This window comes from Vipera ursinii (genome assembly GCF_947247035.1).
Source record: "Vipera ursinii genome assembly, chromosome: 1".
Classification (NCBI taxonomy): domain Eukaryota; kingdom Metazoa; phylum Chordata; class Lepidosauria; order Squamata; family Viperidae; genus Vipera; species Vipera ursinii.
This window is the reverse complement of record NC_139512.1, coordinates 223480477-223506370: the sequence shown is the minus strand read 5'-3', so window position 1 is coordinate 223506370 and position 25894 is coordinate 223480477.

Genomic DNA, 25894 nt, shown 5'->3' with positions numbered 1-25894 from the left:
ATTGTAGGAGTTTTAATCTCACACATTTGAAGGGCACAGCTGCAGTAAATAGTTTTATGTTGAAGGATATAACAGTGCCATTATTTAGGGATCATAAATCTTTAGATTGTCTTTTTGTCATTGCAATGCTCATGCGATTTTTGGAAATATCAGCAAAAGAGCACGGGATTCCTTATAATCTTCCTCTAAGAATATCATTTGTTTCACTTGCCTACGTGTTACCTGTGATCCCCTTAGCAGAAAACATTAAATGAACAGTTCTATTTGCTAAAACAACCACACAATGGCATGCATGGTTGATGTTATTACTAATATATTAAAAATTGCCTACCGAAGTAGATTATCTACAAATGATATGTGATGACAGATAGCTATTATGTATTGAAATGTTTATGCAGTATTTTTATATCTTTATATCTATCTGCGAATGGAGCATGGGCATTTTTCCACCAGACTGCATGGTGATTGATAAATGGGTTCAGCTGGAGTAGCTTGCTCAGATTCAGCAACTGAAGTCTGGGCCAGGACTGATTAGGTTTCTCATATTCATTCTTTCTTTCTGGCTTTCTGAAGATTTGTTAGTGTGTGGCATACACCTTAGCCTTGGGAGAAGCGCGTTTCTTTCTGGAGACATTGCAATTCCATTCGTCACACGACATGCAGTATTGTCTGAGGGGATTAAGTTCCAAGCTGTTTTTGACTTCCTTCCCCGCCAAAATGGAGGGGCCGTTATTTGTCTCTTTATGATCTCCCTATTAGTAAATCTGAGTCAATAAAATGTGCTGATGCTCAAAGTGCCCCTCCTGTTATCTCTGTCCTCTGCGTTATTCAAAGCAAACAAAAGGATTTAAAAATGAGATAGCGCTGGAAACTTATTTAAAAAACCCCATTAGTTAACAACAATGACACCAAGAATCTGAGGCCATTTCCTGAAAGTGAGCCACATTCGACTGTTGAAACAAAATCAAAAAACGATCTTACAGCATCTTCAAATACAAGGATGACATCAGTCACATCTGATGAACTATTGTCTAGCTAGTCTATAAAATTAGGCAGCTAAATACAGAAATATCATTGATGGTGACCACAAGGGAAAGAGGAACCTATTATAGTCAACTGAAAATTTACAAAATAGGTGAAAAGGTGAATTTCTAAGAATCCTTAATCTAATTTAGAAATTCAGTAAACACAAAGGAAGGAGAAAATGACTCTGTTAGTAAAATTATGTGTGGACACAGGCTTATCTGGGAAGTTTGCACTTAGTTCCTATTAGAGATTGGTAGCTTTAAAAAGGTAAAGGTAAAGGTTCCCCGCACATGCGTGCTAGTCGTTTCCGACTCTAGGGGCCGGTGCTCATCTCCGTTTCAAAGCCGAAGAGCCAGCGCTTGTCCGAGGACGTCTCCATGGTCATGTGGCCGGCTTTAGATAGTAACAAAGATAGTAGCTTTAGATAGTAACAAAGATTCTCTCAAAGAGCCTTGTGGGAAAATATCCTGATAAATAAGTCTTCATCTCCTTAATTCTTGACATTTATAAAATTAATTTATTAAAGTCATAGGTGTTTCCAATTCCTTGGGAGATATTCAGATCCCTGGATAAAGGAAAACAGAGGATGGAGTAATTGGACAGCTGGACAAGGTGGGGATAATTTAGTTCAGACCTTCCTACTTTCCTCCAAATAACCCAAATGTTTCTCAGGCTTTGGCTGAGATACAGATTACAAGACACATTTTTTACCTTTATATCCACAAAAACAGAGATATATTTTCTCAAAAGTTCTCCAATGAATGAAAACTCCATCTCAGAAGTAGTCTTTAGAAAACTCCCCGTAATTTTCCCAGTCTGCACTTGCTCAAGGGGATTCCAGTTCCTCTCCAAAAATACTTGTAATATACTGGTAGTCCTCAGCTTATAACCATTCATTTAATGACCATTCAAAAAGTGGCATTGAAAAAAGTGATTTATGGCTGTTTTTCACATTCACAACCATTGCGGCATCCCTATGGTCATGTGGTCAAAATTCAGATGCCTGGCATCTGACTCATGACTGGCTGACAAATCATACTCAATGAGTAGTTCTTAATGGTACATGGAGGGAAGTAAGCATAGGCCCAGCACTCTTCAATATCTTCATAAATGACTTAGATGAGAGAATTGAAGGGAAAAACATCAAATTTGCAGATGACACTAAGCTGGCAGAAATAGCCAACCCCTCCAGAAGACAAGCTCAGGATCCAAAAATGATCTTGACAGACTTGAACAATGGGCCCTATCCAACAAATGAAATGTAATGTGGAGAAAAGCAAAGTTTTACACTTAGGCAGCAAAAACCAAAGGTACAAGTACAGATTAGGTGACTCAAAAACAGTAACTGTGAGAAGGACCTTAGAATCCTAGTGGATGATCATCCCAAAGTGTTTTTTCGTGAGGCAACTGGACTGGCAACTGTTTTTCTTTGAAGACATTTTGCTTCTCATCCAAGAAGCTTCTTCAGCTCTGACTGGATGGTGGAGAATGAAAAGATTTATATTCCTTGAAGACAGCTGTCCATTTGCAACGAATATAAATCTTTGCATTCCCCACCATCCAGTCAGAGCTGAAAAAGCTTCTTGGATGAGAAATGAAATGTCTTCAAAGAAAAACAAGAAAGTCCAATTGCCTCATGAAAAAGCATCTTTGGGATAACTATGACCTGGATGACTGAGAATCTCCATAGACATTTAGTAGATGATCACTTAAACATGAGACAGCAGTGTGCGGCAGCAGCCAAAAAAAGCTAATGCAATCCTTGGTTGAATAAACAGAGGCATAGAATCAAAATAACATGAAGTATTAGAATCACCTTTGTTAGATACTGGGTTCTTCGCTTCAATGACGAGGCGAGTGAGTTCAGCAAAGATCATTGTTTATTGCTTGCAGGATCTGAACTGAGGAACAGGGCTGCGAATGCAGCAATTTATACCCTGGCCTCTAGGTGGTGGCCAATAGGTTTAAAGCAACCTATTGCCACCCTAGAGGCAGCCAATGGCGGCACTGGAGACGGGTTGTCTGAGGAGCTGGGAGCCGTTAGCCAGCTTCCCTGCTTAAGCAACCTTCCAGCAATTAACCCATGGTGTTCCCTTAACAAGACAAAGCCCAATACATTACACCCCTCCCCCCTAGAATGTACAAACATTATAATAACAAAAGGAAAATGATTACAGCAATACAAGTTTACAAAGCTAGAACAATAGTGTGCAATTACACGTTTTTCCTCCTGGCTAATACAGATGCTTCCTAGCTAGCAGCACAATAATGATACAGACAACATTATAGCTTCGTTATTTCAGAACAAAATCTTGTAGATATGCAGGAGGCTTGTGAACCCTTGTGGAACGCCTGGGGGACCCAGGCACTTCGTGGTCTACCAGCTTGCCCACTGCGCTGGGTAGACCAGTGTCTTTAAGTTCAAGTGAGTCTGGTTAACTCAGAATTCTCTGGCTGGCCCTTCCAGGTTGGCCCACCCCAGTTTGCTCCACAGAGTTAGCACAGTGGCTGTAGTGTTCTGGTTGGCTTGCTCTGTCAAGGGACCCATGTTGCACTCCTGGGCTTTCCTCCCCTACGGCCACCTCCCCGTTACTCTGGCTGCTTGGACCCTCAGAGCGTATGGATTGATCGTCCTGGCTGCCAGTTTGCAGTCCATGGAAAGGACCTGGGACGAAGTCCTCGCTTTGTGGCCATTCTGGAAAATGCTTTCTTAGCTGATTGATATGACGATGGACAACTCGCCCGCCCTCTAGGCCCGCTTTGTATGAGGGAGGGCCTGACATTTTGGTGATCTTCCCTGGCACCCACAAGTTCCCATGCCCATAGTTCCTGGCCCACACCCTGTCGCCCACTTGCAGCCCCCTCGGGGGTTTGGGGCAAGAGGCCTCAGCTGCCACCCACTCTGGATGCAGCCTGTCCAACTTTGTGATTAGGCGCCTCCCCCAGTGCAGCTCTGCTGGGCTTTTCCCTGTTGCCGTGGAATGTTGACAGAGCAAAAAGTCAGCCAGTCTGTGGTGCCAGTCCCCAGTCACTATACGCCTCAATGACTCTTTTGTGGTGCGAACCATATGTTTGGCTTGACCATTAGTAGATGGGTGAAATGGAGCCGATGTCACATGCCTAATGAGGTTTGCCCTAAGGAACACCTGCAATTCTGCCACAGTAAATTGGGCCCCATTATCGGACACTACGACGTCCGGCAGCCCATGCGTTGCAAAGATTTTCCTAAGCACCTGGATGGTCCTAGCAGTAGTCATATTTGCGATTGGTATAACTTCTAGCTATTTAGAGTGGCTGTTGACCACTATAAGAAAGAGCTTTTCCCTGAAAGGGCCCAGCGAAGTCTATATGAATCCTAGACCAGGGAGTGTGTGTCTCCTCCCACCTGTGAACTGAAGCATGTGGCATTTCAGGCCTTGATTGCTGGCATGTATAACACCCATGCACCTGGGCCTCAATGGTTTTATCTAATCCTGGCCACCATAAATAGCTTCTTGCCAAAGCTTTCATGCAAACAATATCCGGATGACCTTCATGAAGTGATTGCAACACCCTGTCTCTTAGTGAGGTGGAAACTATGACCCTGTTTCCCCAAAGAATACAACCCTTGTGAGCTGAGAGCTTGTGTCTCCTTGTAAAATAGCTCTGAAACTCAGGACCTGGGCTTTTATCCAGCCACCCTGTGTGCACCAAAGATAGCACTCTACTTAGAGTCTTGCCTGCTGCTGTTTCTGCAGCTATGTCCCCCGCGTGGAGGGGAAACTTTGGCAAGTCCTGAATGGACAAAATGTGGGCCAGTGGAAGCCTGCTCAGGCCATCTGCAAGGCCCATATCCTTTCCAGTTTGTGAATTAGCTTAAAAGTATAAGCCGATTAAAAAAATGGACCATCTAAGCATCCTAGGGGATAGGATGTGGGGTGTCTGTCTGTCTGTAGTGAATAACCCCAATAACAGTTTATGGTATGTGAAGACCGTGAAATCCCTGCCGTATAAGTAGTTATGGAATTTTTTCACTCCAGCAACTATAGCCAGTGCCTCTTTGTCGATTTGAGCATAATTACACTCGGCAGAGGACAATGTCCTTGAATAAAAAGCAATTGGAACTTGGTTTCCATCTCTAAGTGACTTAGGACTGCACCCACCCCGTATGGGGATTCGTCACACGCTAGGCATACTGGCCTTGACTCCTTGAAATGAGTGATCGTGGAACTAACGGACAGAAGGGCCTTCAATTCCTGGAAACTCTTTTCCTGAACACTAGTCCACTTCCATGTAGCATTTTTATCCAAGAGCCAGTGTAGCGGCTCTGCCACTGCGGCCTTGTTAGGAAGGAATGAGTGGTAAAAATTTAGGAGGCCTAGGAATGCCTGCAGCTCTCCTTTTGTTTTAGGGCTGGGTGCCATCTGAATGGCTTTTACTTTTGACTCAGCAGGGTGGATGCCGTCAGCATCAATGCGAAACCCTAAGAACTCAGTTGAGGGGACTCCAATATTGCACTTATTCTTTTTAAGCTTAAGGCCTGCTTCACACAGCCTTTGTAGGACGGCTCTGAGCCTCCTTGCAAGCACCTCGGTGGACTCACCGGCGATGAGCACATCATCAGAATAGAGGCAAACCCCCAGAATGCCCTTGAGTGTATGTTCCATGATGCCATGAAAAATGCCGGGGGCTACACTGCCCCCAAATTGCAGGTGCTTTACTTTAAACGCCCCCCTATGGGTTACAATAGTCTGTGCCGTGGCTGTGGACTCATCAACAGGGAGCTGCTGGTAGGCCTGAGCCAAATCTAATTTTGAAAAAATGGTGCCACCCTGCAAAGATGCCAGGATGTGGCTTACTACTGGTACTGGGTATGTGTGCTATTTGAGTGCACAGTTAATTGTGCATTTGTAATCTGCACAGATTCTGACCTCCCGGTTGGCTTTAAGTGGCGTTACGATTAGGGTCTCCCAATCACCCCAATCTACTGGCTGCAGTATGCCCTGTTCAACAAGTTCAGCATCTATCTTGTGTTTAAGAGCGAATGAAACCCTACGAGGTTTAATCCTGACTGGCACTACATTTGGATCTAGTTTAAATGCTATTGGTGGGCCCGTGTATGTCCCCAGAGCTGAATCAAACACATCTGCAAATTCCTTGCATACTGACGCTAGACTCAACTTGTGTCTGGTTGATCCCGGTTAGTTGGATGCCTAGTGCATCAAACCAATCGAGCCCGATCAGGCTTGTTTGCTGACCCCTTACTACGACAACATCCAGGTGCTCCGAAAACCCCTTAAATTTAATGGCTAATGTGGCCTCACCCTTGACTGCGACTCTGGCATTCTGAAAATCAGTTAGTACAATATCGGATGGCCTTAGCTTGGCCCATCTCTTACTGCGACTACAAACAAAATTAAATGTTTCAAGGGAGATAATAGAAATGGCGGAGCCCGTGTCCAGCTCCATCTTGTAGGGGACCCCTTGCAGCTCCACCTGAAGTCTATACTTTGGCTTAATCGGGCGGCGAGCCCCGGTACGGAAAATGCTCCTGCGGCTGGAGCAAAACCCCACGCTATACTGTCACAGGGCATGAAAGGTTGTAAAATGGGGCAAAACTCACTTAACTGTCTTGCTTAGTGACATAAATTTTGGGTTTGACTGTGGTCATAAGTCAAGGACTACCTTTAGAAGTCCATTATTGATGTATCAGTGGTCTGTGTGTCTTCCTCTGTGCGTATATGTGCCATGCAAGTTGTTTCCAAAAACCAGTTGGGTGCTTGTAGTTAAAGGCACCAAGATAGAAACGGGAGAATCTGAGCTTGTAGTCTCACCTGAGGCATCAAGCCAGCTGGGTGATCCTGAGCCACTCACTTATCCTTAGCAAGAAGGCACTGACGAGCTACTTCTGAAAAGGCTGCCAGGAGAACTGTACGGACTTGTCTGTGTGGTTGCCAGGAGTCAAGACTGACTTGAAAGCATAATAGATGTTTGGTCTTTGGTCCAATCAGGTTAGACTAGTGAAAGTTTCCAGCCAAATAGCCACCCTGTTCATGCTTGCTTAAAAGTAAGCAGTACTGAATTTCACACCTCCCCCCACTATTGCACAAAGGATTACAGATTCACTTGTTCAAAATATATTTCAGAAGGAGAAACACTACGTGTGGCACCAAAGTAAAACCTTGGTTATGACTATCTTGCATTTGAGTGAATTACAGCAGTTGAGCTCATCGTGAGAGCACTGAGATAAAATTGTATTTTTTTGATGTAAGCCTCATTTATCATCGATCTTCAATATTTCTCCTAAGAGGTTCATGTAGGCTACCACAGTTTTTCCTTGACTTTTTGATTTAAATCCTCAGTTGCTGGTTAAGGGAGCGAAGGCAGATTAATTGCTTTTCCTGGATATGTTTATGAAAGAGTCATAATTCAGGGTATAGTTTCAATCTTTTCAAAAGACAATGAGAAGAGCCTAGATAGATCAGAGTGGGCCTACACAGTTGTATATCTCCTGTCTAGTAGCATGCCCACACTACAGATTTTATTACTTTATTCCACAGCGAACTGTAAAACAACTTGGACCTGTAGCAGAGGATGAGCGCTGAGAATATTATGTGTTGAGATCCTTACCTCCCCTTGTTCTGACTTTCCCTTGGACATTGAATCCAGGGCAGGGGTCTCCAAACTTGGGCAACTTGAAGACTTATGGACTTCAACTGCTGGCTGAGGAATTCTGAGAGCTGAAATCTACAAGTCTTAAAGTTGCCAGGTTTGGAGTTTCCTGATCCATGGTATCCATCTGGTAATGATGAGGGATGTGAATTGTGGGTTGGCCTTGATTGTGTTATATCTTTGCTGCTGTTTTTTTTTTTTTGCTCATTGTATTTTTTTTTCCTTGCTTTTTCCTTCTACTACCTGTCCCAACTTGCAACTTACAAATTGGATGTTCATATAAATAAATGAACAACTGGATAAAATACAGAGTGGGGGAGGGGGGGAAGAAGGGAAGCAGCAATCACTTATAAAAAGAATTCCAAGTCAAAACAATATAACTGTCACTCTAGCTAAGCCAGTCGCTTGTTATCTTCTTGAATAATATGAACTTAGGTTGCAGCACATGTTCAGAGTTCATTGCAGAAAGTATACTGTGATTGGAGAGGGACTGTCTGGATTTCTTGTTTGATATTTAAGGTAGTCTGCCAGTAGAGGAATACAGATGGCAACCATCAGTGAAACGTGAGCTTAACCTAGAAATAGGAAAGTATAAGAAAGAAATCAAGATTGCCCACTTTGACACTCTTCAATATAGAGGGGAGAAAATTAGGAATTCTGCCAGGTTTTCAAGATTCTATCACTACTGCTTGGATCAATATAGTAAGAGCTGTAATGTTTTTTGTGGTCCCTGTTTTCTAACCTGGTCTCCCTTCCTTGCTTTTCCAAAAATATTATCTTCAATTTGATAAAAAGCTAAGTATAAATAAAAGCCAAAATCTGTGTGTGTGTGTGTGTGTGTGTGTGTGTCTGTGTGTGTGTGTGTGTGTGTGTGTAAACTAACTGTGGCTTTTGTTGTCTAATCAAAGAAAACATACTACTGCTGATATTTTGAATCTTGTCAGCAAATCAGAAATTATCTAGTGATTAATCTTACTTCCCTATGAACTTTGGTTGAATAATAAAAGTGCAGTCTTATTTTGACCAGTTCTGCAATCCTATAAATGGGATTACAAAGAGAGAACTGAATTTCATATATTTCCATCTCTTTTATTGGATGTTTTAGGTGGTAATGTTGGATCCTGCAAAAAACAAAAAGGCATATATTCCTAACCAAAATGGCACAAGGTCCTTGGAGCAATAAATTAGAAGATATATAAAACACATACTTCATATATGGAATTCCTAGCCAGCCTGAAACCTTTGCTGATAGACTATAAAGTGTCAGATGAAAAATGCATTGTATACACAGAGGCCTATTTCATTTCCCTGTGCTTTTAGTTTTGCTTAGTGTGAACTATAGTGCTGATTGTTCATTGCAAAACTGTTAAAGATAGTCTGCCAGTATAGTGACCTACATGTTTATCTTCCTGTCCTGGATTCATTCACATCTCCTGAGGTATTTGGGAAAGAAATGAAAGATTTGTGTTTGGACCAGTGGGTGGGGGTGGGGGGCTGATGTAAGACTTCAGACCTCCCAATGAGAGAAATCTTTTCCATTATAGTACACCATCACTCTGCTTTGTTTTGTAAACATGTAGGCCTTGATAGGTATATGAATAAAAAGTAAAGGTAAAGGTTCCCCCGCACATGCGTGCTAGTCGTTTCCAACTCTAGGGGCCGGTGCTCATTTCCGTTTCAAAGCTGAAGAGACAGTGCTTGTCCGAGGACGTCTCCGTGGTCATGTGGCCGGCATGACTAGACGCCAAAGGCGCACAGAACGCTGTTACCTTCCCACCGTAGTGGTCCCTATTTTTCTACTTGCATTTTTACGTGCTTTCGAACTGCTAGGTTGGCAGAAGCTGGGATGAATAATAGGTGCTCACTCTGCTACACGGCACTCGGGATTCGACCCGCCAAACTGCCGACCTTCTGATCGACAAGCTCAGCGTCCTAACCCACTGAGCCACCGCGTCCCTGTGGTATATGAATAGGTAGAGGAAAAATGTGTTCGAGTGTATACTAAGTAGGACAGGGGTCCCCAACCCCCAGTCCGTGGACCAGTACTGGGTCATGGCATGCCAGCAACTGGTCCACACAAACAAGTAAAGCCCCATCCGTGGGATGCAGGCAGCACACAAAACCATGCCCCCTCTGGTTGGTGGAAAAACCTCTCTCCCTGGAACTGGTGCCTGGTGCCCAAAAGGTTGGGAACCTTTGAAATAGGAGATGGATTTTTAAAAGGTGGATGTGGGGGAAGGGAGGGCTAGGAAAAATAGCATGGAGACCAAAAAAAAAAAAAGACAAATTCCTCATTGGCCAGAGGTAGGAAACGATCCATTTCCAGACAGCATTCTCCTTCTCTTTACAAACTTTAGACAGGGGAATGTGCTTTGGGACTATTAAATATTTTAGCAAATCACCTGCACAGCAAACTGGTTCCAAATCATTCTCATGATGAAAACAGGAATGGATGGGAAACCATATTTATAAAATGTAGCCCAGAAATTCACAAAACAAAGTTCAGTGAAGTATTTGCATGTATTATGGCCTGCAGCCTTACAAAAGAGAGAGGGGGGCGAAGGAAGGAAGGAAGGAAGGAAGGAAGGAAGGAAGGAAGGAAGGAAGGAAGGAAGGAAGGAAGGAAGGAAGGAATCACCTTTTAGGCTGTCACTCAGATGATAGATTTCTAAAAGCCAAACAAAAACCAAAAAGCTATCTAAAGGATATCCCTCCTATTGTGAACCTGTCCACTTGTTTGAAAAGCTGCTTCTAGCATGTGGGGAAGGGACTTCTACAGGTAGTCCTCAATTTACAACAGTGCATTTAGTGACTGTTTGAAGTTACAATGACACTGAAAAAAGTGACTTATGACCATTTTTCACACTTACTACTGTTGTGGCATCCCCTGGTCATGTGATCAAAATTCAGACTCTTGGCAACTGGTTCATATTTATGAAGGTTGCAGTGTCCCAGGGTCATGTGATCAACTTTTGCAACTCTCTGACATGCAAAGTCAATAGGGAAGCCAGATTCACTTAACAACCACATGCTCTCTACATGGGGCTGCCCTTGAAGTCCACTCGGAGGCTCCAACTGGTGCAAAATGCAGCCGCGCGAGTTGTGCTGGGGGTCTCCCGATACTCCCATGCTACACCTTTGCTCTGCGAGCTGCATTGGCTGCCGGTTGCCCTCCGGGTGAGGTTCAAGGTGTTAGTGATGACTTACAAAGCCCTACATGGCATGGGTCCGGATTACCTACGGCAACACCTGCGGCCGGCGTCAACTTCCCTCCGTCCAGTGCGCTCAAACAGAGAGGGCCTCCTCAGGGTGCCTCCGATCAAAGAATGCCGATTGGTGGCCCCCAGGGGGAGAGCATTCTCTGTGGGTGCGCCAGACCTATGGAACCGCTTACCGGTCGAGCTCCGGATGGCCCCCGACCTTTGCTCCTTCCGGCGCGATCTCAAAACCTTCTTTTTTGAACAAGCTGGCCTGGTCTGATGGGTTGGGGTTGGGTTTTTATAATTAGTTTTAACTTTTAATATGTATTAATTACTACGGACATAGTTGTTTAATCACTTTTTAAATTTTGTATCTTGTTTTTTATTATGTATTGCCCTGTTCACCGCCCTGAGTTCTTCGGGAGAAGGGCGGTATACAAATTAAATTATTATTATTATTATTATTATTATTATTATTATTATTATTATTATTATTATTATTATTATTATTATTATTATTATTACTAACTTAATAACTGCAGTAACAATTGTGGCAAGCAAGGTCACAAAATGGGGCAAAATTCACTTAACAAATGTCTCACTTAGCAACAGAAATTTTGCACTGAGTTGCGATCATAAGTCAAAGACTACCTGTATCGCATCATTTTTAGCTATGGAATACAGGAGTGGTGCTTGTACCTTACCCTATCAGTATTTAACACACCTGGAAAGGCACATCATTTTTGCCAAGCTTTTCATTCACAGACAATTCTAGTACTTATTGTGCCATTTTATTCCTATTTTTAACATTTTAAATTGCGTGAGCATTTGTGTGTATGCATGCATTTTACACTTCATTGGTCTCGAATGCTTGTTGGAGCAGAAGAGCAGGATATACATCAAATAAATAAAATATTCTTGTCCAAGATCTTGACTAGCTGCTTGTAAGAAGGTTCTGAAATCAAGCCAAGACCCCTGAAAAATTAAGCCCAGGACCTCAGGTCAAGCAGTCCAACCAATGTGATAATCTGTTCCACTCCCAAAACTGTTTTAAAGCTTTATGCATTGTCATACTTCTTAAAGCATATTGCAAATTAAAACTAGTTGGGAATAATCTTAGAGGTAAATAGGATCTAGCATCTCCTCTTCAGTGATGTCCTGCTTCATTGCCCTTAAATGCAACAGAAATAAAATGATGAAAACGAGGGAGGGAAGGGAATGTGCTTTGGGACTATTAAATATTTTAGCAAATCACCTGCACAGCAAACTGGTTCCAAATCATTCTCATGATGAAAACAGGAATGGATGGGAAACCATATTTATAAAATGTAGCCCAGAAAGTCACAAAACAAAGTTCAGTGAAGTATTTGCATGTATTATGGCCTGCAGCCTTACAAAAGAGAGAGGGGGGCGAAGGAAGGAAGGAAGGAAGGAAGGAAGGAAGGAAGGAAGGAAGGAAGGAAGGAAGGAAGGAAGGAATCACCTTTTAGGCTGTCACTCAGATGATAGATTTCTAAAAGCCAAACAAAAACACTGGCTAATTGGCAACTTGTAGTGGGCACAGGATATTGAGGAAGAGTCCATTAAAACGCATGGTTATTTCTTGAAACAGGGATTGAGGGAGATGCTCAGATCTGTCAGTCATTCCTAGTAAAGTCTTCTTGATGGTGTGCACCGATTATGCTTGAAAGATGCCTTTTGAGTTGAAAAATGGACTATCCCAGGCCATTTGAATCTGAGGGACTCTTCCCCATCCTGAATTCATCATCCAGAGTCCTTTATAGGAAACTTAGCCAAGGCTTTCTTCTTCTCTAGTTTAGAGTTGAGTTACTAATCACCTCTTTTTTTGGGGGGAGAGGGTGTTAAGAAATTTAAATAAGCACATTTTTATATGGAAAGAGCTAATAGAATCACACATTTAAAAAGAAGCCATACAAACTAGAAAAAGAACAAAATCTATCAGGGTGAGGAAGAACAGTGGCTACCAACCTCAAAAATTCTCCAAAAGACTTAAAAGGTATTGTGCGTCAACATATTTAGTTACTGTTTGCCCTTTCAAATATCCGCTCTGTATAGAAAGTCAAACCTGAGTACCTTAAGAGTCACTTAACAGTGATACAGGTGGCCTATAAATTTAATAAATACATAAAGAAATAAATAAAAACTCAATGGGTTGATTAAAGTAAAAAAACACTCCGACCCTCTGCTTCTTCCCCGAGATCCCGGGAGCGAGGATGTGCAGCCTCCTGAGCTCCGGCTGGTGTACCTGAATGCCAGGTCCGTGGTTAATAAAGCTCCCCTCGTTAGGGATTTAGTTGAGGGTGAGCATGCGGACCTGGCTTGCATCACGGAGACTTGGTTGGGCCCAGAGGGTGGGGTCCCTTTGGTTGACCTCTGCCCACCAGGCTTCCGGGTGCTACACCGGCCACGAGCTCATGGTAGGGGTGGGGGAGTGGCGGTTACCATTAGGGAGACCTTATGTCCGCGGGAGACCACCGTTTCTCAGATAGTCGGGTGTGAGTCTCTCTTTGTGAGATTTGGTCCTGGGGCGCAGTTGGGCTTGCTGCTGGTGTACATTTTGCCTAGTCGCGCAGCGGCAGCCCTGCCCGAGCTGCTCGATGTCCTCTCGGGCTTGGTGGTTGAGTTTCCCAAACTTATAGTTTTGGGAGACTTCAATCTACCATTCCTGGGAGGTTCATCTGAGCTAGCTCGGGAGTTCATGGCTTCCATGGCGGCCATGTACCTGACGCAAGTAATTTCAGAGCCAACTCATGAGGGAGGCCACACCCTTGACCTGATTTTTTTATCTAGACGGTGGTTGGATGATCTTGGTGGTGGCTCTCCATTTATTATGCCCCTGTCATGGACCGATCATCATCTCCTGCGGCTGGTCTTCCGTTTTGCCACCCCCCGCCGTGGGGGCACGGAGCCAATTAGATGGTACCGCCCCAGACGCTTAATGGATCCTGATAGATTCCAAGCGGCGCTGGGGTCCCCACCTGCCTCCATTGCTCACAGCTCGGCGGATGCCTTAGTGGAAGCCTGGGAAAGGGCAGCCACTGAGGCACTTGACCGGGTTGTACCCTTGCGGCCCCTGACCCGGCGCAGATCCCAGCGAGCTCCATGGTTTTCCGCGGAGCTCCGGGAGATGAAGCGTCGGAAACGGGGCCTAGAGAGCTGCTGGAGGTCTAGCCGATCCGAACCCGACCGGTTGCGGTTAAGAACCTATATTAGGTCTTATCTCGCAGCGATGAGGGTGGCGAGGTGCAATTACTTCTCCATCCTCATCGCGTCCGCAGATAACCGCCCGGCCGCCTTGTTTAGGGTGACTCGCTCACTTCTTAATCAGGAGGTGAGGGAGGATCCCTTGCAGGGTCGTGCCGAGGAATTTAGTCAACATCTGACGGATAAAATCGCTCGGATTCGGACCGGTTTGGACTCCAGCTGGGCAGAGTCTGGCGATCAGGACACGGGCGGTCCTGTCAATGTTATCTGGGAGGAGTTTGATTCTGTGACCTCTGATGAAGTGGACAGGATTATGGGGAAGCTGAGTTCCACCACATGTTTATTGGATCCGTGCCCTTCTTGGCTGGTTTATGCAGCTAGGGAGAGGACACGAGGCTGGCTCCAGGCGGTTATATCTGCTTCTTTGAGTGAGGGTTATTTCCCCACCGTCTTGAAGGAGGCGGTGGTGAGACCTCTCCTCAAGAAGCCTGCCTTGGACCCAGCTGTATTGAACAACTTTCGTCCAGTCTCCAACCTTCGCTTTCTTGCGAAGGTTGTTGAGAGTGTGGTGGCGCATCAGCTCCCTCTGGTCCTGGATGAAGCGGATTATCTGGACCCTTACCAATCGGGTTTCAGGCCCAGGCACAGCACGGAGACGGCATTGGTCGCTCTGGTGAATGATCTCTGGAGGGCTCGGGATAGGGGATATTCCTCTGTCCTAGTCCTATTAGACCTCTCGGCGGCTTTCGATACCATCGACCATGGTATCTTGCTGCGGCGTCTCAGGGGATTGGGAGTGGGAGGCACAGTTTTTCAGTGGTTCTCCTCCTATCTCCTGGGACGCTCGCAGTCGGTGTTGGCAGGGGGGCAGAGGTCGACCCCTAGGACTCTCGCTTGTGGAGTTCCTCAGGGATCGGTCCTCTCGCCCCTCCTGTTCAACATCTATATGAAACCGCTGGGTGAGATCATTCGTGGTTTTAGAGTTGGGTATCATCAATATGCCGATGATACCCAACTTTTTATTTCGACCCCAAACCACCCCAGTGATGCCCTTGCTGTGATGTCCCGTTGCCTGGAGGCGGTTCGGGTCTGGATGGGGAGGAACAGACTTCAACTCAACCCTGACAAGACTGAGTGGCTGTACATTCCGGCATCCCGGGACATTCAAAATGTTCCATCTCTTTCTATGGGGGGTGAGCTCTTACCCCCCGTGGATAGGGCTCGCAACTTGGGAGTCCTCCTAGATTCACGGCTTACCCTGGAAGATCATATAGTGGCCGTGACTAGGGGGGCTTTCGCCCAGGTTCGCCTGGTGCGCCAGTTGCGGCCCTATCTGAACCGGGATGCCCTGTGTACGGTCACTCATGCGCTCGTGACCTCTCGCCTTGACTACTGTAATGCTCTCTACATGGGGCTTCCCTTGAAGACCACTCGGAGGCTCCAACTGGTACAGAATGCGGCCGCGAGAGTTGTCTTGGGAGTTTCCCGGTACTCCCATGTTACACCTTTGCTCCGTGAGCTGCATTGGTTACCAGTTGTCTTTCGGGTGAGGTTCAAGGTTTTGGTTACGATCTTTAAGTCCTTACATGGCATGGGTCCGGGATACCTCAGGGACCACCTGCTGCCGGCATCAACTCCCCTCCGCCCTGTGCGTTCCCACAGAGAGGGCCTCCTCAGGGTGCCGCCAGTCAAGGAATGCCGACTGGTGGCCCCCAGGGGGAGGGCCTTCTCTGTGGGCGCTCCGGCATTATGGAACCAACTGCCGGTGGAGCTCCGGACGGCATCAGACCTCCGAACTTTCCGTCGTGGCCTGAAGACCCACCTATTTGAAATGGCTGGTCTGGCCTGACGGGGGATTATGGGTTTTAATTTGTCGTTTTAGATTTGTATTACTGTTTTTAACTGGGCATGGGTTTAATCTTTTTTAATTTTTGTATTGTCTTTTTTATATATGCCCTGTGAACCGCCCTGAGTCCCTACCAAGGAGAAGGGCGGTATACAAATTAAATAAAACTTGAAACTTGAAACTTCTAAAGGAAAAACAAGGTAAAACAAACTTTTCTCTCCTCCTCTCACTTCAAATAGCAGTGAATAAATTGTGGGGAGTGGGATATTACTAATGAGATAGGAAATTTACTTTCTATTAATACTTCAACCATGATTTCATGATAAATAGACTGTATATAATATCCACTTGCATAAATGGAATGTATCGTCTTTCTTCTGGCATATTCTGAAGTGTGTAATATCTAAACTGTAAAATGCTGGGTCCCAATATATTTCTCTTATTACCTGCCAATTGAACAAGTGTTTTCCATAAGCAAAACAATGTTTTATTTTTAAGAACAGCCACACTGAGTCCTACAATAACAGATAGCAATCCCCCTTGGGACCTATATTTCTTTTCCCTCAAATGGTAGGTTTGGATTATTACCTCTGAGTAATTTGGGCCAAGCCTCTTGGGGCTTTCTCCTCAATGGGAGATGATTAACCTCTTTTCTTTTCCACTGATGGAAGAGGATAAATTGGGTTCAATAAAACCATTTCCCTCTCCATTCTGTTCATAAACTGATTACATAGAAGAGACCAATCTCGAGATGTTTGAAGCAGAAATCATCAATGTTTCCTGTGCTGAAATGTCAGGCATTCAAAATAAAAAATGGACTCACCTAATCCTGGAGACAAATTGCTCACAGGTCAAGAATATTAATGGATATTTGATGGGTTGTTGTGCTGAAGAATGAATCCCTAAAAGCTTAGAAGTACCAGGAGAAAGCACAGCTGTGGAGAAGGAGGAAGAGAGAGAAAGAAAGAGACAGATTACTTCTTTCCCCGCTTAAGGGCTGAAGGCACAGTCACAGGCAAACATGTTTTGAAGGAATTGGAACTGGTGGCAGTGAAGGAGTGATGCGGCTAGAGGACAACTGAGAGGGGTCTGCCATTGCTGGCCTTCTGAGTCAAGGGCCAAGGAGTGGCAGATTAACGTGGTTATGAGGAAGAGTCCTTGAGGGTGGAAATAGTTTCAGGAAGGGCTAACAGAGGAGAACTTCCTCTCCTTTGCTTCTTTCCCCCTCATTCCTTTTTTATTATTATCCCAGCAATGTGTTGTGTATTGCAATAAAGGTGTGCAGAAGAATGTTGTATAATTTTCTGACTGCACCTTATTTCAACCCACCCACCCACCCTTCACAGGTATACCTTAAGCCTGTTCTGCAAATCAATAATTTGATTCCTGGCCCATAACATAAACCGGTGGGCTTATGAAGCCATTCAGTCAAATTTTCTCAGGATGTTGTTCGACACCTCAAAATGCACCTGCAGTGCAGTAATAATGCTTGAAGCTAACATGCTGAGTATTAAGGCTCAGGCCTGGATTCTAATCTCAGGTCTTCAAATCATGTTTAATCCTGTAGGCCTAATGGCTCTGCTACTGTTGGCACCACACCTGCATAGCAGAATTATACAGCCTTGACCTTTCTCCTGAATACTTAGGCCAGCTAACCCCAGAGAACACAAATCAATAGTAAAAGAGAGAGAGAGGGACACTGATCACCAAAATATTACCAGTGACCCTGAACTCTATTCCTAGGTGTTAGACAATCATAAGGGGTATCTATACAATTCAATCCTAAGCAAATATGAATGGGACTTTTCCAGAGCTTGTTTTGATGCCCTCTCATCAGCTCTACTGGTGGGAAGATTTCCTGGGACTCCTTATTTGTAGATATTTTATACTTGTGGTTCCATATCTCATACGGTGTCCTTTCTATGATGCTCCAAGAGAGGCTCTGATTATCCCAATCATTTCCAAATATGAGGGCCATGGAGATAACTTTTATGTTTATTATATTTTAAGGGATGCTAACCCGACCATATCAGGTGGCCAAATACCTTCACCAAGTTATACAACTGAGCAAAACTTTTAATTACATATGTTACTTTATTGTCCTATTATTTTTTCCCTTCTCCATAACAAATTGCTATGTTAAACTATTTCCCTTTCTACCATACTCTTTGATTGTAAAGGCTGGTCAAAACGGTAATAAAGGCATTTGATTTGATTTGGAAATGATTTCCAACTGTGTTTTCTGGCCTCTCTGTAAGTGTTTTTCATACTGCCTTAATTCACAACCATCCCTGACAAAACATAATGCCTCGGTTAACAAAACACTAAGAAAAGCCAGACAAACTGCATTGCAGATTAGCCTGATCTGTGAATCCAGACACTGGTTTTTTGTTTTTGTTTTTGTTTAAACACAGGAACCCTTAAAGAATATATTCTTAGCCAGGTGCTTTCCATATGTGTTGCAACTCAACTACATTGTTTGGGAATCCTGAGACTTATATTTCAATGCAGCACACCACATTGGAAAAAAGCTATGGTGAAGCACATATCTTCATGCAAATTAATATATGCTTGGGATTTTTGTTATGTAGACGGTAACTAAGCAGTGTGGATTTTTATTTTCTTTAAAAGCAACATTTCTTTTCTGGATCCTCATTTAGTTTTTAAACAAACAAAGTAAGCAAGCATCCCTAACTTGGTGTAATCAACAGTGCTTGACATGTTATTCATAGTTATCCAATCCATTACAGTCATACTGAATGGTTGATTAGGTCCTCCTCTTGTGCATCGCTATAAAGTTGGTTTTATAGGAAAGTCGGTGTGCAAAATATCAGAAAAGATGCAGTTCAGTTGGTTCTCTGTGAAACTTCAGTGTATGCTTACATCATAGTAATATCTATTTGTGTGTGGGGAGGGGAAGGTTAGGCATCACAAATTCTTTTTTAGTTGAATGAATAGTATTTCCAATTTCAGCCTCAAATCATGCCTGAGTTTCCTAAGAGATAGCCTCAATAAGACACTGCAGGAAAAACAACGAATATTTTGATGCTATAAACTAGGGCTAATATTATCTGGGCTGGGCTGCAATATTTATCTTATCTGGGCTGCAAAATCCAAAAGACCAACAGTTGGCATTTTGGGCAGCCAAGAGAACAGAATTCTACCATAAGGCACAAAAGCTTCTTCTAAGAGATTACAGATAGTCCTCAATTTCTGACCATAATTGAGCCCAAAATTTCTCTTTGCTAACTCAGGCATTTGCTAAGTGAGTTTTGCCTCATTTTATGACATTTCTTGCCACAGTTGTTAAGCGAACCACTGCAGTTGTTATGTTAGTAACAAGCTTGTAAACTGATTTGGCTTTCCCCAATGACTTTGCTTGTTAGAAGATCGCAAAAAGTGATTACATGACCCCGGGACATTGTAACTAACATAAATTAAAGCATCTGAGGTTTTTTTTTTGAGACAAGACCTTTATTATGCCAGTTCAATATCACAAAAATCTTTCCTAATTAAGAAATTTTCATTGGCCAAGGAAGGGTAGGTCAGCTGTTAAAACTGTGTTTGTGTTTTCTTATAGGACAAGCATACCTGTATATATTATGGCAGGTCACAAACAAGTTCCATTGATGACCAGAGGTACTGCACCAATAATGATTAGGTTGAATTGGGTAACATGAAAAGTGTTTCCTGATTTTTTTCTTTAATTATATGGATGCTGTATTTAGAGTTCAAAACTATACACACCCAATCATTTAACAATCCAAAAAAGGCTGGCTTTACAGAAGCTGTTAAGCCAGAACATGCTTTATTTTTTTATTTTTATTTTTTGGCTTTTGTATGTTGTATGAAGCTAACAAATTGCACTTTATTAAATAAATCTTGTTTCAACCAGCATTGGATGTGGAGACCATCAGCAGAAGGCAACAAAATGACTGAGAAAGAGAGGAAGTCACTGGAAACGTAGCAGCTATTTCACTACTTTGACATCAGCACTCCTATTATCATCATCATCATTCCCCATCACTCTTTTTTTAAAAAACAAATTTTATTGAATATACAATTAAAAACAAAAGTGGACATGTTACAACTTCCCTGGCTTCAACACTGCTATTAGTATTACCTTATATAAAGAAAGAAAGAAAAAAAAGTGATTTTTTTCTACATTTGTAACAAAATGTGCATATAACATCTATGAGTTTTCTGGTAAACATTCTTTCATTGGTCTACACTGTGATTAAGTATCTTTCAATTCTCTCCTGTAATAGGTGCTAGTAAAAGGTTTCTAAACTATAAACTAATTAGTTGGTGTTCATCCCAGCGTTCCTCCTTAGCTCTAGCCATTTGTACACATTGTTCCAAATTTCACAATAGTCCGTTTCTGTTTTATTTTTGATCTCTAATGTTAACCTATCCATTTCAGCGCAGGATAGGATTTTGCTTATTACTTCTTCTTCAGTAGGGGTTTCTTTTTCCCCCCATTTTTGAGCATAAGCTAATCTTGCTGTAGTTAAAATGTGCAGTACTAAATATAAAGATCCTTTGCTGAATTTATCATTGATAATCCCTAGTAGAAAGTTTTCCGGGTTTAGTTCAATTTTCATCACATGACCATGGGGATGCCACAATAGTCGTAACTGTGAAAAATGGTCATAAGTCACTTTTTTCCATTGCTGTTGCAACAGTCAATAAATGAACTGTTGTAAGCCGAGGACTACTTATAGATGGAGTATGTCAGTTTTTTAAAGTGCCACAAGACTCTTGTTGTTTTGCTCTGGGGCAAATAAGACTCCTGTAATTGTGTTGTGTGTTGAGTGATGCAAGCTTCCAAAAATTGTTTTGCAACAGTCACCTTCACTTTAATAAGTGGAGTATTTAAAGCAATGGCATCTTTAGACTTCTGTGGAAAAAACTGGTCTGCTTGAACAAAGGGCAAAGTCCAAAGCACTTCTGAATAATTTTTCAAGCACACACAGCCCTATTGAGCAATGTTATGACTAACTCTGAAATGACAGAAGGTAAAGTGCTAATCACCTAGCAGTTAAGCTGCTTGTAATCACAAGAAAATGAGGCTGAATTAACTGACTTAGGAAATATTCCCTTTGGTCAGCTAAGTTTCTTATCGTTTGGGATGTTTATGTAACTCACAAGTCAAGGTATTTGCCACTCCCTGAGGTCTAGGCCCAGATCAGCATGGATTAATGATTAGTCAAGTTCAGCAGTAGTCAGAAGCCACATTACATTACAGCACTAACAGGAACATTAGAGCTCTTACATTCGCAGTGAGCATCCTACATTTTTTTAGTTTGAGGTGCAATATTGTGGTCATTTGACTTAATTGCATATGACACTCAGTGAGTGATTTTTAGGAAACAGTAAGTGCAGTTGGAATACGTGGTGAACAATGGAGGGCATAGCCAGACAACTACATTAACCTGCTTTCAACTAATCCATAAGCAAGCAGAAAAGCATGCTTGCGTTAACTGAACTGCCATTATTACTGATTCTATTCTGCCTATGCAATGAAGAAAGGTTGTGCACCCAGGTATATAGGTATAGGACCAAATATTTATCATGCTGAAGGTTTTGATGAAATCAGAGAAATTATTTAGAATAGCTCGAAACATCTGAATTTGGGATTTTCTTCTGGGATGAAATGCAAAGGCAAAAACCACTCAAAATAGTGTATATAAGAGCTTTGAAGAAACCCTGATTTTAGCACTCCGTTGGTCATCAGAATCCAGAATGGTTATCTCAACTGTACCCATCTGAGCAATATATGATTATTTTGAAAATATGTATTCATTTATCTAGCAGTTACCACTCGTTCTTGGACTGAATAACAGCATATTAAATTCTTGAAAGCATCCATCCATCTATCAACTAGAACAGAGGTCCCCAACCTTTTGTGCACCAGGGACCGGTTCCGTGGAGAAAGGTTTTTCTGCGGATTGGAGAGTGTGTGATTTTGTGTGCTGCCTGCATCCCACGAATGGGGCTTTGCTTGTTTCTGCAGACCAGTTGCTGGGATACCACAGACCCATACTGGTCCACGGACCAAGGGTTGGGAATCCCTGAACTAGAAGTAATCTTCAAAAGTGGTAATCGATCCACTTAGTCTAAGAAAATGTCATCTATGAGCAGGTGTTTTACACATGAATACATGAAGTAGCAGTATAAAAACCACAAAGTTTGTAAGAAAAAGCACATTCTTCATGGCATGTATAATTTAATTTTTTTGTATGTATGTGTATGTGTGTGTGTACACAGATACACATTGTTGTTGTTGTTAGTTGCGAAGTCATGTCCGACTCCATGGACAACATTCCTCCAGGCCTTCCTGTCCTCTACCATCTTCTGGAGACCATTTAGGCTCACGCCTACTGCTTCAGTGACTCCATCCAGCCACCTCATTCTCTGTCATCCCCTTCTTCTCTTGCCCTCAACCTTTCCCAGCATTAGGCTCTTCTCCAGTGAGTCCTTCCTTCTCATTAGGTGGCCAAAGTATTTGAGTTTCAACTTCAGGATCTGGCCTTCTAAAGAGCAGTCAGGGTTGATCTCCTCTAGGACTGACCGGTTTGATCGCCTTGCAGTCCAAGGGACTCGCAGGAGTCTTCTCCAGCACCATAGTTCAAAGGCCACAATTCTTTGGCACTCAGCCTTTCTTATGATCCAACTTTCACAGCCATACATTGCAACTGGGAAGACCATAGTCTTGACTATATACACTTTTGTTGGCAGGGTGATGTCTCTGCTTTTTAGTGTGCTGTCTAGATTTGCCATGGCTTTCCTCCCCAGGAGCAAGTGTCTTTTAATTTCTTTGCTGCAGTCCCCATCTGCAGTGATCTTGGAGCCCAGAAAAATAAAATCTGTCATTACCTCCATTTCTTCCCCATCTATTTGCCAGGAATTTAGAGGGCCGGATGCCATGAACTTGGTTTTCTTAATGTTTAGTTTCAACCCAACTCTTGCACTCTCCTTCTTTACCCGCAACAAGAGGCTCTTTAGTTCTTCACTTTCTGCCATTAGAGTGGTATCATCTGCATATCTTAGGTTGTTGATATTTCTTCTGGCAATCTTAATTCCAACTTTTGATTCATCTAGCCCTTTTCTGGAACTCCCTAGCTTTCTCCATGATCCAGCGTATGTTGGCAATTTGATCTCTAGTTCCTCTGCTCTTCAAAATCCTGCCTGTACTTCTGGTAGTTCTCGATCCACATACTGCTGGGAGTCTAGCTTGTAGGATTTTAAGCATAACTTTACTAGCATGTGAAATGAGTGCAATGGTGCGATAGTTTGAACATTCTTTGGCACTGCCTTTCTTTGGAATTGGAATGTAAACTGATCTTTTCCAATCCTGTGGCCACTGTTGAGTTTTCCAAATTTGCTGGCAAATTGAGTGTAGCACTTTTACTGCATCGTCTTTTAAGATTTTGAATAGCTCAGCTGGAATACTGTCTCTTCCACTAGCTTTGTTGTTGCTCAGCTTTCCTAAGGCATACATATATACAAATACCCACATGGCTTGAAAAGAAAAATAACATCTACAGAAATTTTATTGGACCTAGGATTGACGTGTGATGCTCTCCAAGAATTGTCAGATTTAAGTTTGGATCTAGAGGACTGCAACATCGACTTGTATAAGGCAAATAAGAAAATAAAAATACTGGTACAAGTTTTTGAAGAAAGAAGGCAGAACTTTGGGCCCTATTATAAATGTGCTGTTGCTGCTGTAAGTGATCTTCTCATTCATGGAATTTTACTTCACAAGAGATTCAAAAAAGGATCCTCCCATTGACCCAAGTATATTTTATACAAAATTGAAAGAGTTAGTTGAAGAAAGATTACTTGATAGCAAAGACGATGAGTTGGCATATTGGTCTCATGTACTTAATAAAAACATTGGCCTGAAGATGTTAATACTCAACTGACATTTGGAGAAGTGGAAATTAGAAACTTATCAATCAGACTGCAACTAAATGAAACAGAAATGATTCATGGATTCCATGAATACATTCTCGAAAAGACATATCCAGAAAAACTGTTGCTTCGGCTCAACCCTGACAAGACTGAGTGGCTGTGTGTGCTGGCGTCTCGGGAAATTCAGATTATTCCATCGTTAACTATGGGGGGTGAGATATTACCCCCCGTAGATAGGGCTCGCAACTTGGGTGTCCTCCTAGACTCACAGCTCTCTTTGGAAGATCATATAGGAGCTGTGACTAGGGGGGCCTTCACCCAGGTTCGCCTGGTGCGTCAGTTGCGGCCCTATCTGGACCGGGATGCCTTGCGCACAGTCACTCATGCACTCGTGACCTCCCGTTTGGACTACTGCAACGCTCTCTACATGGGGCTGCCCTTGAAGACTACTCGGAGGCTCCAACTGGTGCAGAATGCAGCCGCGCGAGTTGTGGTGGGGGTGTCCCGACACTCCCGTGTAACACCTCTACTCCACGAGCTGCATTGGCTTCCGGTTGTCCTCCGGGTAAGATTCAATGTGCTGGTTACGACCTATAAAGCCCTAAATGGCATGGGTCCGGGGAGGGCGTTCTCTGTGGGCACGTCAGACCTGTGGAACCGTTTACCGGTGGAGCTCCGGATGGCTCCCGACCTTCGCTCCTTCCGATGTGACCTAAAAACATATTTATTTGAACAAGCTGGCCTGGTCTGATGGGTTTAGGGGTATTTTAATGTTATTGTATTAATTGTATTGAATTGGGCTGTAATATTTAATATTTTTAAATTTTTGTATGTTGTATTTTATTGTATTGCCCTGTACACCGCCCTGAGTCCTTCGGGAGAAGGGCGGTATAGAAATTAAATTATTATTATTATTGTTATTGTTATTATTTGATACGGACTCTGAATACCATTTCTATTTCTTCAAGTGAATGTGAACGTGGGTTTTCACAGATGAATCTAATTGCCACCCCAACAAGAGGTTCATTAAAGACTAAGACAATTTCAGCACTTTTGTTCATCAAACTTGTTGGACCACCTCTGAGACTTTTTGATCCTTCAAAGTACATTGACCTGTGGTTACTCAGAGGACGACATTCAGCCATAGATACTAAGAGCAAGGAAAGGAGTCAAGAAGATTTGCCAGATGAGAATTGGACAAAAGTTTGGAATTTTCTATGAACATTTGCCTTAAATACAATAAATTAAATGTATGTTAAGAATTGAATATATAATTGTTTAATTATATAAATAAATATATAAATAAAATTATATAAATAAAAGATTAACAAGATGAGAGTTCCAGCACCTTTTTTTTATAAAAAAAAAAGTCCTGGAACTAACAATGTATAAACCTAGGTCATGTGCAAATCCTGGCCTGTATCAAGTACTTGATCTGCAGCAAAAACTGCATTAAAGAAAACCATGGTAAGCCATGTCAAGAAATCCCTTTTCATATTTAATTGTGCACTTCCTGTTTAATGCTCTTCTCATCTCTCTGAGCTATTCAGTTTTCTACAGGATGAATGAAAAATGATTTGCAAAAAGCCTGCACTGCAATTTGTCATCTCTACAGTACCTGACCAAAAAAGGATTACTTTTATTGCAAATGATAATGCCAGAGGAAGCAGATCAATGACAGCAGAAACCTGCAATTAACAATAAATATCTTTGTGGAAGAACTATAAAATTCAGAATACTCATTTAGCTGTACTCTTCTCTGAAATAACCCTAGTGATACATCTTAACATTCTGTCATCAGTATCCTTTTTGAGCTATTCAAGAATTTTCTGTCAAAAATCGCTATTATTACCAGTTCCTTGTGTCGTCTTCTTAATTTTTTCTTCTGTTTCCTGCAAAATGGAAGCTATCATATTTTAACTTTTCGAAAAGGAAACAGTGTGGAGAGATTGTCATATTAGCCAATGTATTGCAGGAAATCTATATATTCATTTTGCATTTTATTCTCCTTTTCTTCCTAAGACTT